We start from the raw sequence: 13,829 nt of genomic DNA on the forward strand, positions 1-13,829 counted from the left end.
CATCCATCTGTTAAAGTTGTGAAAGTGAATTATCTAGTGATATAAAAAGTGTGAACTGTTCTGTAACATGTACAGCAGGTTTGAAAAAATGGTCAAAACTAGGCAATGTCAAAACCCTCAATGTTAGGCCACGTTCACACATTCAGTGTTTTCTGAGTTTTTTACCTCAGTATCTGTAAGCCAAATCCAGTAGTGATACAGTCAGAGGAAAATTATAAGGCTATGTGCACACGTATGCAGAAAATTTCTGCATAAAAACCAGACTCCTTCCCAGAAACCGCGCGTTTTTTTCTGCGCGTTTTCGGCGCGTTTTCTTCTGCGCGGCCCCAGACACATAGAAATAGCCAGAAATGCGGAAAAATCTGTCAAATTAATGAACATGCTGCGTTTTTTACCGCGAAGCATTTTTTTCGCTGAAAAAAACGCATCAATATGCACAAAAAGTTCAAAATGCATTAAAATGAATAAGAAGCTTCTTTTAAGCGGATTTTTTTGGCAAATCCGCGAAAAAAACACGTCACCATTCCTGTATTCATCACCCACTCCTGGTTTTGGCTTTCAAATACTGAGGTAAAAAACTCACCAAATACTGAATGTGTGAACGTGGCCTTAGTCTCAATTTTGCAATTGACGAGTATTTAGTTTGCCACAAAATGTGCGGTGGCCTAATAAAGTTGTAGACCCCATGTGCTATGAAGCAGACATCATCTTGATAAATGCCGAATTGTACTGCTTTCTCTTTGTGTATGGCCATTTTTACAACATATTTCCTCACAGACAAGACTTAAGGCCCCTTTACATTTAGCGATGCACCAGTGATCCCGACCAGCGAAACGACCCGGTCAGGATCGCTGGTGCATCACTAAATGATCGCTAGTGAGCTGTCACACAGGTAGATCTCACAGCGATGCAGCAGCGGACGATACTTACCTTTAAGACGCGGTGATCCTGACGTCCTCCGTCCACGCGTCGCTCGTCGGCGCCAGCAGGAAGCCCAGCAGGAAGCGCCCGATGAGAAATGGAGCTGCGCGATCAGTGATAGACAGCGGGGAGCCGGTCGGAGGTAAGTATCACACACAGCGATATCGCTGCTGCGTCACCAAATCGGTGATGCTTTAGCGATATTGTTAGCAATATCGCTATGTGTAAAACCCCCTTTAATAAGAGAGAATCTATTGACTCTAGTCCTGCAATAAAGTCTGTAAGAAGCCATTATTTCAGGGTTGCATCGCTAAATGTAAAGGGGCCTTTAGACTACCCATGGCACAACCCCTTATCTGTACATCTTGGAGGAGGCGGATTGTTCAGAGGGCACATTGCGGTTTTATTTGCAGCATTGTCCTGTCTGGTAAGGCCTGTTTCACACTTCCGTTTTTGACCATCAGTCAAAATCCGCCGTTTTTGCAAAAAAACAGATCCGCCATTTTTTTTGGCGGATCCGTTTTTTTCCCCATTGATTTGCATTACCGGCGGATCTTGACAGATGGCCATCCGCTGGATCCGTTTTTTTGCGGATCTGTCAATTTTTTTGCGTCCGCCGAGATGCCTGGACGGACCATGTAACGTTCTTTGTGCTGCAGGATCCGCATTTTTCTAGTGCGCATGCCCGGAGGAATGAAGTCAGGAGGACATTTAACCCTGAAATCATTTCTGGCTGACAGAAAAAAAAATCTCTCTCTCTCTCGCTGACATCCGTTCACATCAGTTAACAACGGTTCCGCTTTCCGCCATTTTGGCGGATTTTAACTGACACAAAAAAAAAATGATGTGTGAAACAGGCCTAAGACCGCCTCAGCGATACAAGGTTGGATGTTTTATCCTTCTTTCCCAGGTCACTTGCTTGGCTATGGTCCATTGAGTGAAGCAGTTTGAGGAGGACAGGGGAGGAGAATAAGAAAGCGAGATTTATCATTAACTACTTCCACAAGGTCAAATCCACAATCAGATTGGTTGCACAGCATTCCTTCTTTTGCCCAAGGTAGCTCATTTATGGCGTTTATTGCCAGGTAAGGGGTTCACTTCCCTTGCAATGGTTATAAAATACAGATTGTTCTGGTTGATTGCCTAGCATGACAGTAAATGGGTTCATATGATAATACTGTGAAAATCTATATCACAGTGAATATTAGCAAACTTGCAAGCTTTCATTCAAAAGAGAGGAAAAAAAAAAGCTGTAAATGTTATCTTCCATGGTATTAGACTTATGTGCAAGTGAATTCCCAAAGCACAGAATGTACTTATAGATTTACACTGAGCAAGGTCATAAGCTGCCATCTAGCTATAGAGACGCAGGAAAACAGCTCGCTCCGGCTCTGCAAAAGAAAAAAGGAGATGTGAAAGAAGGAAGCCCATCCTGCTGGGATATATCAGCACCTGCCAATACTCTGCAGAATGAGTAATCACTGGTGCTCTCTCCTCTTGTGACTACAGGCGCATCTCCTGGTATAACACAGATCCCCCTCCATCAGATACACCATGTCATTTATGTAACTGATCTATACCTCTAAAATATATGTATCTTATAACCATTCATTTATAAATTGTCCCACACAATAGTAACTATCCATTTGGAATGCACTCCGCAGCCTAAAATCAATAGAATTGATAACCCAATAGCAGACACCCCATTGATGCAACCTGTGTGGCCGCATAAGGGCCCTGGAGATAAGGGGGCCCACTTTTGCCTCCCAAGCAGGTAGAATTGTGCATTATGGTGAGCTACTGGGCTGCACTGGGTCCATTTACTGTTATGGCACAGGGTTCCTCTTCTGTCTTTGTCAGATCATGTGATAACCATTTGTGTTAAATGGAGCATGTCAGGAGTGTCTGGACCCCAAACTGTTCCTATTACCACAAAGGACCGCTCTAATTCCTATTTTTGATGAAAACAGACTATTAAAAGAGGGCACATGAAAATTACATGTCTAAAGTAAAAGAAGTAGAGACACTGTGGCCAGAAGTCAGGCTTTCCGCTGTTTAATTCCACCAATTTTACTTAATTGATATACATGAAGTCATTGTATGACATCACAAGCCTTTTTTAAGTCCTCTGCATGAACCATTGTCGTAAAGTGTTGGGACAGACGCCGAACAGCCTGGTATTCTTGCCCTGCCGTCACAGTGTGCTGCTGCAGATCTTTACAATGAGCGGCCCTCTTAGGATTTCATGCTGCCCAAGGATCGGGCAGTATGAAACATGAAAAATAGAATTTTTCTGCTAATCTGTTAAATCACTTACACATGAGAGGCCTTTGGCCAACAAAAGGATTTCTAGAGACAGCAGACTATTTTAGTTTTACATGTCAGATAATTATTGATTTTCATTTCAGTTATACTGATCTGTCCACTGTACTCAATGAACTGAGGCCGCAGAGCAGGCACGATCAGCTGATATGATGATACATGCTATAAAGATACTACTGCTATGGAAAATAGAATGACACAGATTTATGAAGACTGGATTTTTAATGCAATTGCACAAGAGAACTAGTATACGGGGGAACAGCCATTTTGAGGAACATTGGAAATATCAAGTGTGCTTTTCTTCTTGTGGTGATTTCTAATGTTATACCTGTAATAGACCCCTACAATCTGCCATATAAGGGGATTAGTAAGTGATCACTACAGCTTCCACCCAGCAGTGGTCTTATTTGTGTTGCCACAAGGAAGGATATCTCTATCTCAGGGGTCCCCAACTTGTGCCTCGAAAGCCGCATGTGGCTCGCAGGCCCCTGATGTGTGGCTCACGACTGTCTGCCAGCTTGGTACATTAGCACCAGGTCTAGCAAACAGCTATGAAGAACTGCTCTCCAGATGGAAAAATATTCAGGATTGAGAGTCCTCAGTAGTTGATACCTTTTAATGGCTAACTGAAAAGATGGTAACACATTGCAAGCTTTCGAGACTACTCAGGTCTCTTCATCAGGCATTGACTAATACAACATCTGAAGAATCACATATTTATACACAAAGCAGCACAGAAATAATGCAATAGAAAAGACAAATGACTTGAAGCAGAATTATCATTATGGAATAGGGAGAAACATAAATATTGGACTAGTTCATAGATAAGGAGTCTGGATGTTTTATTATCCTCTGATTGGGGTCTCCTAATGTGTTTTGATGCCCCCACAAGGTCTTAGGAGCAAATTCCTTAATTGATGTAAAAAGACATAAATCCATGCGACACATTCATTCCAGCACTGAGAGTGTCAAAGGGCATCATAAATTTATACTCCCGGACCCTCCTGTCTCTCTGAGATGTGAAGTTACTTTTCAATACCAGTAATTTCATATCCATGGTGTTGTGATCAGGCATACAAAAATGTTTTGCCACAGGTAGATCCATTCTTTTTTCTCTTATTGTGTGACGCTGAGCATTCATCTTTGTTCTAAGCTTTTGCCCTGTCTCCTCCACATACAGACACCCAGTTGGACATTTAGTACAAATAATTAAGTACACCACATTAGATGTAATGCTCTCCAGATGGTGACTTTTGTGAGTAGCCGTGCACAGAAGAGCAGATAGGGGTAAAGTTCGAACCCCTGGATCTAGGTTTACTGTCTGTACTGTCTTTACTGTGTGATTTCTGTTGAAAAGTTTTGACAATCATTATACTGGTAATGGGGGCTCTGGGTTTCACTACTGTGTGGGGGCGGTAGCTGGAGGTGGCTTGAGACCCTCTCTCACAGCTGAATGTGGCTCTCAGGGTGGGAAGTTTGAGGATCGCTGCACTATCTGAATAGATTGATGACTATTTCAACAAATATGCGAAGAAATGGGCGAAGTGGCTGGAAACTTATCCAACGCACTGAACTAGTTTATTAATGTGCACCCAACTAATTTCAAACCATCTGATTACATGTTTGTATGATTGTATGATTATATGTTTAATGTAGACACTATATAGAGCCTGTTCGGACCTTGTGGTCCTCTCCTTGTTATTATCCTTCCCCCTCCCACTCCCCTCCTTTCTTATTTGTATTTAAATGTTCAATAAAAATTATTGGAAAAGAAAACCTCCAAGTTATCTTTAATGAAGGTCAGAATTTGGCAACATAACAGAGGCCTGAACTTACTGTGTTGGGTCCCGGCCCAATGTCAATGATAATAGCATCTTGATTAACCTGATAGCTTTTCAGAAATCTGTGTACCCAAACTGCAAAAAATGTGATTTTCAAACTTTTCTAGTGCTGCATGCCTATGTAGGTCTACACGGCAACATTTATCAAGCGACACTGAAATTGTAGTGTAGCATTGCAACGTCGCATCTAATGATTTTGTTTGGCGTCGCACTGTGATCTCCTGCCACTGCGACAGACTCACAAAACTGTGATTTTCTGTCACTGGTCACAAGTCGCACAAGACTCGCTTGCCATAAACTTCAATGCAAGTCACATACAAATACAGCTTGTCTTCAATTTGCGCATTTTTTACAGCTCTAAAATAGTCAGGCAACTGCAGGTTGCACAAAGGTTTTTGGTAGCGCGACCTCTTTTACAATAGAACCTGTTTCATCACCTACATTAGACAGTACGCTAGTGGGCTTATTTTAATGAAACAACGTCCCTTCATGTCATGTTCTAGACGTTGAATCTCCTGTATGGTGTTTTAGGACAAAAGGAAGATGAAATCTTGACAAAAAGAAGTGGGGAAACTGCCTTATTTTTAACTTTGGTGTCAAGATCTGCTCTTTTATTTTAAAAAAACATCCTAAAGAATAAATGTTTCTTACTATGCTATGGCTTTTTTTTTGCAGATTCTAATCCTTTGGCCGGGGTCACACTTGCGAGAAACCCGGCAGTGCCGGGTGTTGAGACGCGAGACTCGTGCGAGTTTCTCGCAAGTGTGACCCCGGCCTTAGTGTAAAGTCAGTCACACGGAGGTATAGTAAGTGCCCATCGCAGTCATATTTATACAACATGGATGTGCCAATATCTGTACTGTTTTATTTTCAGATTCACCCCAAATTTCCAGGGTTTTACTATTCCGTTTTCCCGGCACTGCTTCGACAAGTGAGCACAGGATACTAAATGCTTCATTTTTGGTGGGAATATGTTGATCGTGTGCATAGTACCCGAAACTTAGTAATTAGATGTTTTTTACTGCTAATTGTTTTCTTGGATGTAAATGATACTACCCAACAGGAAATCAATAATACTGTCTTGTGGACAAAGACAGATGGGGGCTTTACCAATACTATACATCCCATTAGATTTGATTGTATGCATTTCCACTCCATGTTTGTACACTTTACTATCCCATTATATGATCTCTTATCAGGCTTTACTTTGTTTACTTGCGTATTTTAGCATTTCAAAGGGATTCCATTGAAACACAAGAGTGATTTTCATGAGGTTTTTCAGACTAGTCACATTTTACACTCTCAAATTTTATACATTTTGTCTCCAGAGGTCATTTGAAAGTCAAACACAGTATATGTTTCATTCTAAAGAAAAAAAGCTGCATGATGCAATTCACAATGTAGCCACGCCTAATAGTATTAGTTATTGCATGCTGGCAAGAGAGTAACGTACCTAAAGTTACATTGCCATTAAATAAACTTTTATGATTTAAAGCACAACAAGACATAGACTGTACAGTGCAAGAGAGTGAATGCATTTTGACATTTTTGCTTTTGAGGCCCCTATCAGTAGGGAATGTGCAGAATATTTTAATGTGTAACTGATTCGGTGGTGATGGTGATAAATGGCTATCCATCATAGAGTGCAGTAACTCTAACCGAAGAAGGTCTTTTAAACTATAGCTTCTTTATCAAAACCATTTTAATAAAGAAGTGCATTAATATAAGAATCCCACAGTTGGATTCTATTAATAAAGGATATTTCAGTAATTAGAGGAATGGTAGCCTGTGTTCTGATGACAGGTTTACAGTGCCAGTAAAAGGCATTACAAAATCCCCTTAGCAATATTTTTTTTGTGGGGACCGGAAGAGGCAGCCTCCATATTTTTTGAAACACTTATCCCACAATGTTCTCAATATCATCAGAAAAAACAGCGGGTTTCATAGATGTTTCACATAAATGTGAGGTGCCATATATCTCCATTTCAGCAGTTGCCGTCCTCCTGGACCCTTCTGATTCTAATACGTATTTACATACAAACTGCTTGCTCTTTTTCATCCCCCATGGTGTGCTTGCACTACATTAATCTACCATGGGCCTTAAGGTACTGTCACACTAAGCGATATCACTAGCAATATCGCCATAACTTGTGACGTTATAGCGATATTGCTAGCGATATCGCTGTGTCTGATACTTACCTACGACCCGCTCCCCCGCTGGTTATTGCTGATCGCGCGAGAACGTCCTGGACTGTTTTTTGTCGTCAGCTTCCTGCGGCGCTTCCTGTGGAGAGACGAGCGACGCGTGGAGCCGGGCGGGAGGACGCAGGATCGCCTGGTGTGACAGGTAAGTAGCGACCCCTGACCCCTGCGATGTCGCTGGTGAGATCTGCCTGTGTGGCTGCTCACTAGCGACCACCTAGCGATGTACCAGCGATCCTGACCGCGTCATATCGCTGGTCTGGATCGCTGGTACATCGCTAAGTGTGACAGTACCTTTAGCGTGAGCTTCACAAACATTTTGACAGATAGGACTCATGCAGTTCTTTTTAGAGGCTTTTCTCTTTCTCGTGCTTTCTGTTATATCAGTTGATGCAATCTTGCTGTACACTACAGAGCTATTGCACTATACAAATATACAACTGCATCATTCATGAATATTCAGGATTGAGAGTCCTCAGTAGTTGATACCTTTTAATGGCTAACTGAAAAGATGGTAACACATTGCAAGCTTTCGAGACTACTCAGGTCTCTTCATCAGGCTAGACTAATACAAAATCTGAAGAGTCACATATTTATGCACAATACAGCCTAGAAAAAATGCAATAGATAAGACAAGTGACGTGAAGCAGAACTATCAATATGGGAGAGGGAGAAACATAAATATAAACATTGGACCAGTTCATAGATAAGGAGTCCGGATGTTTTATGGTCCTCTGATTGGGGCCTAGTTCTGTGTTGTGATGCCCCCACACGGTTTTAAAAGGAAATTCCTTAATTGATGTAAAAAGACATAAATCCATGCGACACATTCATTCCAGCACTGAGAGTGTCAAAGTTCGTCATAAATTTGTACTCCCGAACTTTGACACTCTCAGTGCTGGAATGAATGTGTCGCATGGATTTATGTCTTTTTACATCAATTAAGGAATTTCCTTTTAAAACCTTGCGGGGCAACACAGAACTAGACCCCAATCAGAGGACCATAAAACATCCAGACTCCTTATCTATGAACTGGTCCAATGTTTATATTTATGTTTCTCCCTCTCCCATATTGATAGTTCTGCTTCACATCACTTGTCTTATCTATTGCATTTTTTCTAGGCTGTATTGTGCATAAATATGTGACTCTTCAGATTTTGTATTAGTCTAGCCTGATGAAGAGACCTGAGTAGTCTCGAAAGCTTGCAATGTGTTACCATCTTTTCAGTTAGCCATTAAAAGGTATCAACCACTGAGGACTCTCAATCCTGAATATTTTTCTATCTACTGGCTAACACGGTACAAAGATATACATCTTTCCTGTATTTCATTCATGTCATTTCTATGAATCCTGTACATCTTGATGTTATCAGATATGGAAAATGCAAAGCTATTGACTCTTAGTGGTCGTAGGTAAAACGTGCATCAGGGTGGAAGAGCATCAAACTATATCAATGCTTTCATGACTAGCTTCTAGATAATATTTATATCTATACTTACTAACCTTTTTTAGTAGGCATGCTATGTCTCACTACACCACTGTACCATCTGTCAAAACTCATTTTTGGAGTCATGACAGCTCTGGTTCTGCTTTAATTTAAACGTGGTTTTTAGTTTTGGCCGGCTAGGGTTAATGTCATTTTCCTTGCTGGCAACTGCTGTGTTGCTGGTCAACTTCTTGAGGTCCTGGTTTCGTATCCTCTGGTGTGTGGAGTTTGCAGCAGAAGCTTGAGCTAAGTTTTTCGTTGTACCTTTCCTTGTCTGTCACGTGCTTGTCACTACCCCCTGTGTTTATACTATCTACAGTCGTGAGGCTAGTGTCCTTGCCGGCCAGTGCACTAGCTAGGGTATAGGTGACAGCTATGGTCTAATCACGTGACGGCGGCAGGGAGAAGGACCCGCATAGGGCATTAAGGGAGTTTAGGGATAGATACAGGCTGTGTTAGGAGTTGCCCCATCCATCGTTCCCTACTGTTAGGGCCTTCCTTCCCCTTTTTCCATCCCGTTGTGTGAGTTTTGTGCTGTCCACTTGACCAACCCCTGTTGGGTTGTGTGTTATGAACTGGTCACCGAGGAGGTCGGCAGGAATAGGCTAGGTCACCAGGAAACCAGAAAGGTTGGTAGCTTAGCAGATTGCAGACCCCTAACCCTAACAACACATCTAGCAGTAGCCGTGGGGCGTACCTACGATGTCCTAGATGCCTCGGCACAGCCGGAGAGCTAACTAAGCCTAAAGCAAGAAAGGTGAACTCTAAACTGCCCCGGAGTAGAACCCCAAATGAATAGATAGCCCCCAAACATATATTGTCGGTGAGACAAGATGAGACACAAACGCAGGCAGAAAATAGACTGAGCAAATGATGTGGCCCAAACTGACTAGATAGGAAAGGAAAGACACTGTCTGCAATCACACAAAAACCCTAAAAAATCCAACACGTCTGATGTACAAAAAACACTGAGGTCTCACGACATCTCCCCCATGATATCAGCATCCTGGTGAGAACTGGCAGCAAAGCAAAAGAGACTAATATAACAGGGGACTGAACAAACTGACACAAGCTGTAACATATGGAGCGGGGTCCAGCACAGCCCTAGCAGGGAGCTTGCTGAACCCTCACAGCAAAGCTGAAAGAGGCAAAACCAGATCAGATGTAAAGGATTAGCAAATGAACAACTTAACTGAAAAATGCAGGATCAGGCAGGAGACAGAAGACCTCAGAATGCACAGGGATAAACTAATCACCAGCAGCCACTAAGGGAAGCCTGCTCACTTAAATAGTCCAGTCAGTAACCCCAGATTTCCAAACATCATCGTCAGGTGGTAGATTTCAGCCAGCTCCATTACCCACATTAACCACCAGAGGGAGCTCCGGCTCAGAAGTCAAATCGAGAGAGTTCACAACAGTTGTGACATTATCGTCAACAGTGCCATTCTTCCAGTGACCCTATGGTGCAAGCGGTGACTTTTGCTCACCTGATGCAGACCCTCACGGATGAGGTAACAGAGCTGCGGTCTCAGGTGATGCAGCAGCTTCAGCAGGTGTCTGGGTTCTTAGTCTCGGCTTATGTCCAGGCTCAACCGGAACCCAAAATATCTCTCCCTGATAGGTTTTCTGGAGGGAGAGATACATTTATTGCACTTAAAGAAGCCAGTAAATTATATTTCAGGCTTCACCCTCGTTCTTCAGGGAGTGAGGAACAGCGTGTGGGGATTATAATCTCCCTTCTCAAGGGTGATCCCCAATCCTGGGCCTTTTCCCTGCTGACCAATTCACCTTCTTTGCGGTCGGTGGACAAATATTTAGCGGCATTGGCGCTGGTGTATGGGGATCCTGATGGCATATCTCTGGCTGAGTCTTGACTCCATAAGATCAAGCAGGGGGGTCGGCCGGCTGGCTGAGGAGTACCGCTCAGAGTTTCGGAGTTGGGTCATTGACACTCTGTGGAATGACCCTGCTCTTAGAAGCCATTTTTGTCAAAGTCTGTCAGTTAGGCTTCAGGATACTCTGCTGCAGTATGCTACTCCTGGGTCGTTGGAGGCCACTCTGGCCCTTGACATCCAGGTGGATAGACGCCTCAGGGAGAGACATACACCGAATCTACCCCCTGTTGTTCTTTCTATGGAGGAGGACACACTGGTGCAGATGGATGAACCTATGCAGGTGAGAGGAGTCTCTTCTCATTTTGGGTTGCCTGCAGTTTGCTGTGGGATGGGGGCATGTTTCTACTGTGGTCTTATGAATCATTACATTAATGTCTGCCCATTTCGTGCCAAAGTTGGTACTTCATCCCCAAAGACGCCTTCCCCTGGTCGTATGGAGGGAAGGTACCAAGGTGTGTACATTTCCTCCACCTTCACATCTCAGTTTTCCAGTAGAAGTAGTAGTAGTTGGTGGGGAGACTGAAACGCTATTGGTTCTTGAGGATAGTGGAGCTGGGGTCAATCTGGTGGATTCTTGCTTTGTTCAAACTCATGGTCTGTTTGGTAGGACACTGGTGATACCCATTTCCATTCATGCGATTGACTCTGTCCCTCTCAGCCAGAGGAGTCTGACCCAAGGCATAGACAATATTAACCTGCATATAGGAACTCTTCATGAAGAGTCCTTGTCGTGCTACGTCTTGGAGGGTATGCCAACTCCCATCGTCTTAGGCTTTCTGTGGCTGAAGAGACACAATCCGGTCATAGATTGGCAGTCCAGGGAAGTAGTTGGGACCAGTCTTGTAAAGACTTGCCTAGGAGCTTCGGTGTCTGCCATCCTTCTCAAATCTACCCCTTCTTCTCTGGAAGAGGCAGCTAAGGTGCCACCAGGGAATAGGGGCAAGATTCAACCCTCACCACAAGGAAACCCTGAGTCCTCCTGGGTCCTCTCAGGAGGAAAAACCAGGGGTGGGTGGTGGTTCTCCCTAAGTATAGTGAGGGTATGAGTTTGGTGACACGGGAGGACGCCTCTGTTGTCTGTTCCTCAGAGAGATTACCGTCTGTTGGCAAACGCACGCATGGAAATAAATGTTCAGATCCGGACCTGTGTGTGAATGAGTACGTGTGGGTGTCCACTAAAAGCATCAAGTGGAAGTACGCATCTGGGACCTGGAGTTCAAGGGATATCGGGCCGTATCGGGTGTCGGATCTAATGCCAAGGCTCGTCTAATTTGAACCGTGGCTTTCCTTACTCATTCATAGACCCTTTCATAGAATTTTAGAGTTGTAAGGGACCTCAAGGGTCATCGTGTCCAACCCCCTGCTCAATGCAGAATTCACTAAACCATCTGGATCACTGAGCCAGTTATGAATCTATCTAACAGCCTTGTCAATCCTATACTTGGTCATTGTTTCAATAAGGATAGTATGAGATACTGTTGACTTTGCTGAAGTCAACTGAAGTCAAGATACCCCCACTCCCTCAAGATGGGTGGACCCTTATTGTAAATACACACCTGTACTTTGTATCTCCCCCACCTCATTGTAGACTGTAAGCTATCACGAGCAGGGTCTTCTTACTTTGCTTTAATTATTGTATTGTTAACGTTGTTACTTATGACTTGTATTTGAAACTGTAGAGCGCTGCGGAATATTTTGGCGCTATATAAAGATTATTATTATTTATATCTACCGCATTTCCCTGATCCACCCAGTCAGTGATTCGATCACCAGAAATCTTACTCCAATCAGAGAATGGAGTATGATTTCTGGCAAGGTGCATGCCACTTGTCAAGACCCTCCAAATTCATGAGGAGGGGTACACCACTTCATAAATCAGGAACGTCTGACTCCGTCATGTTCCCTCATCAAGACCAATGAGAAAATCTTGACTAACCAGGGCCTTCAATTTTATTCTTCCACTAAGACTGCAGGCCTGATTTATCATGACTCGATTTTCTCACTGGTCTTGATGAGAGGGTGTGGTGGAATCAGACCCTACTGATTCATGGAGTGGTGCACACCTCTTTATGAATCTGGTGTGTGGTGTGCACCACCACCAGAAATCTTACTCCAGTTTCTAACACAAGTAAGATTTCTGTCATAGAGAATGCCACAACTTGTCATGTATTAGACGAACTGTGGCGTTATGCCTTTGAACACCACCTTCCCACTGCTTTGCTTATTTTGGCAGAGCTGGGAAAAACTGGTGGGAAAACACTAAAAGTTGCAGAATTTCTGCACTACTCCATGTTGAGCTAAAACTTAGGTACTTTTCAAAGCAATATGCCCCAGAATTCGTTGCTCTAATGTTTCAGATCCAGTGTCTTGAAAAGTCCTAGCATGTCCATTTTTTTCTGGACTTGCTAAGTTCTTTTACCAGAGAAGAATTAAATCTGTAGCAACCATGATCCCAAAAAATGTATTTAAAATTACATAGGCACTTGAGCAGGAACCGAAGTCCAATTAAAACACGAATTTCAGTTTCAACCTCTATACAGATTTGTTTAGTCTTTGCAAAACATAAAGGGGCCAATTCATTAAGACTGGCATTGCACACGCAAGTCTTGGTGAAAGACTCAGTGGAATATGATGCACCAAATTCATTAAGAGACTCACAACTCTTAATGAATTGGGCACATCTTCCCTGTGGCGTGCACCTAGTCTTGTTCACCCCAGTGATCTCTGTAGAACTGTTCCTCCAGTCACAGAATGGAGTAGCATTTCTGTGGTAAGAAACTCTTGTTTTTTTTCTGAATTTTAAGAATGGGTATAGCTATTCCACTTTCCTGCGCTGATCTTCATTTTGGCAAAGCTGCTTCAAACTGCTGTGAAAATGCCATTTTTGTGCAACTCCACATTGCGCAATGATTTTGCTTAATTTCAAAGCATTTTACAGCCGTTTTGTGGTATAAAAGATTTGATTAATCAGGGCCATTGTTGTGTGTAAAATTTAATGAAATAGATACACTAAAGGCCCCGTCACACATAGCGACTCACCAGCGATCCCGACAACGACATCAACGTGTCAGGATCGCTGGTGAGTCGCTACATGATCGCTGGTGAGCTGTCAAACAGACAGCTTCACCAGCGATCAGCACCAGTGACGCCGAGCGCGCGGC

This window comes from Dendrobates tinctorius, unplaced genomic scaffold (assembly GCF_039654945.1).
Source record: "Dendrobates tinctorius isolate UK_male_01 unplaced genomic scaffold, ASM3965494v1 ptg000398l, whole genome shotgun sequence".
In the NCBI taxonomy this organism is placed as follows: Eukaryota; Metazoa; Chordata; class Amphibia; order Anura; family Dendrobatidae; genus Dendrobates; species Dendrobates tinctorius.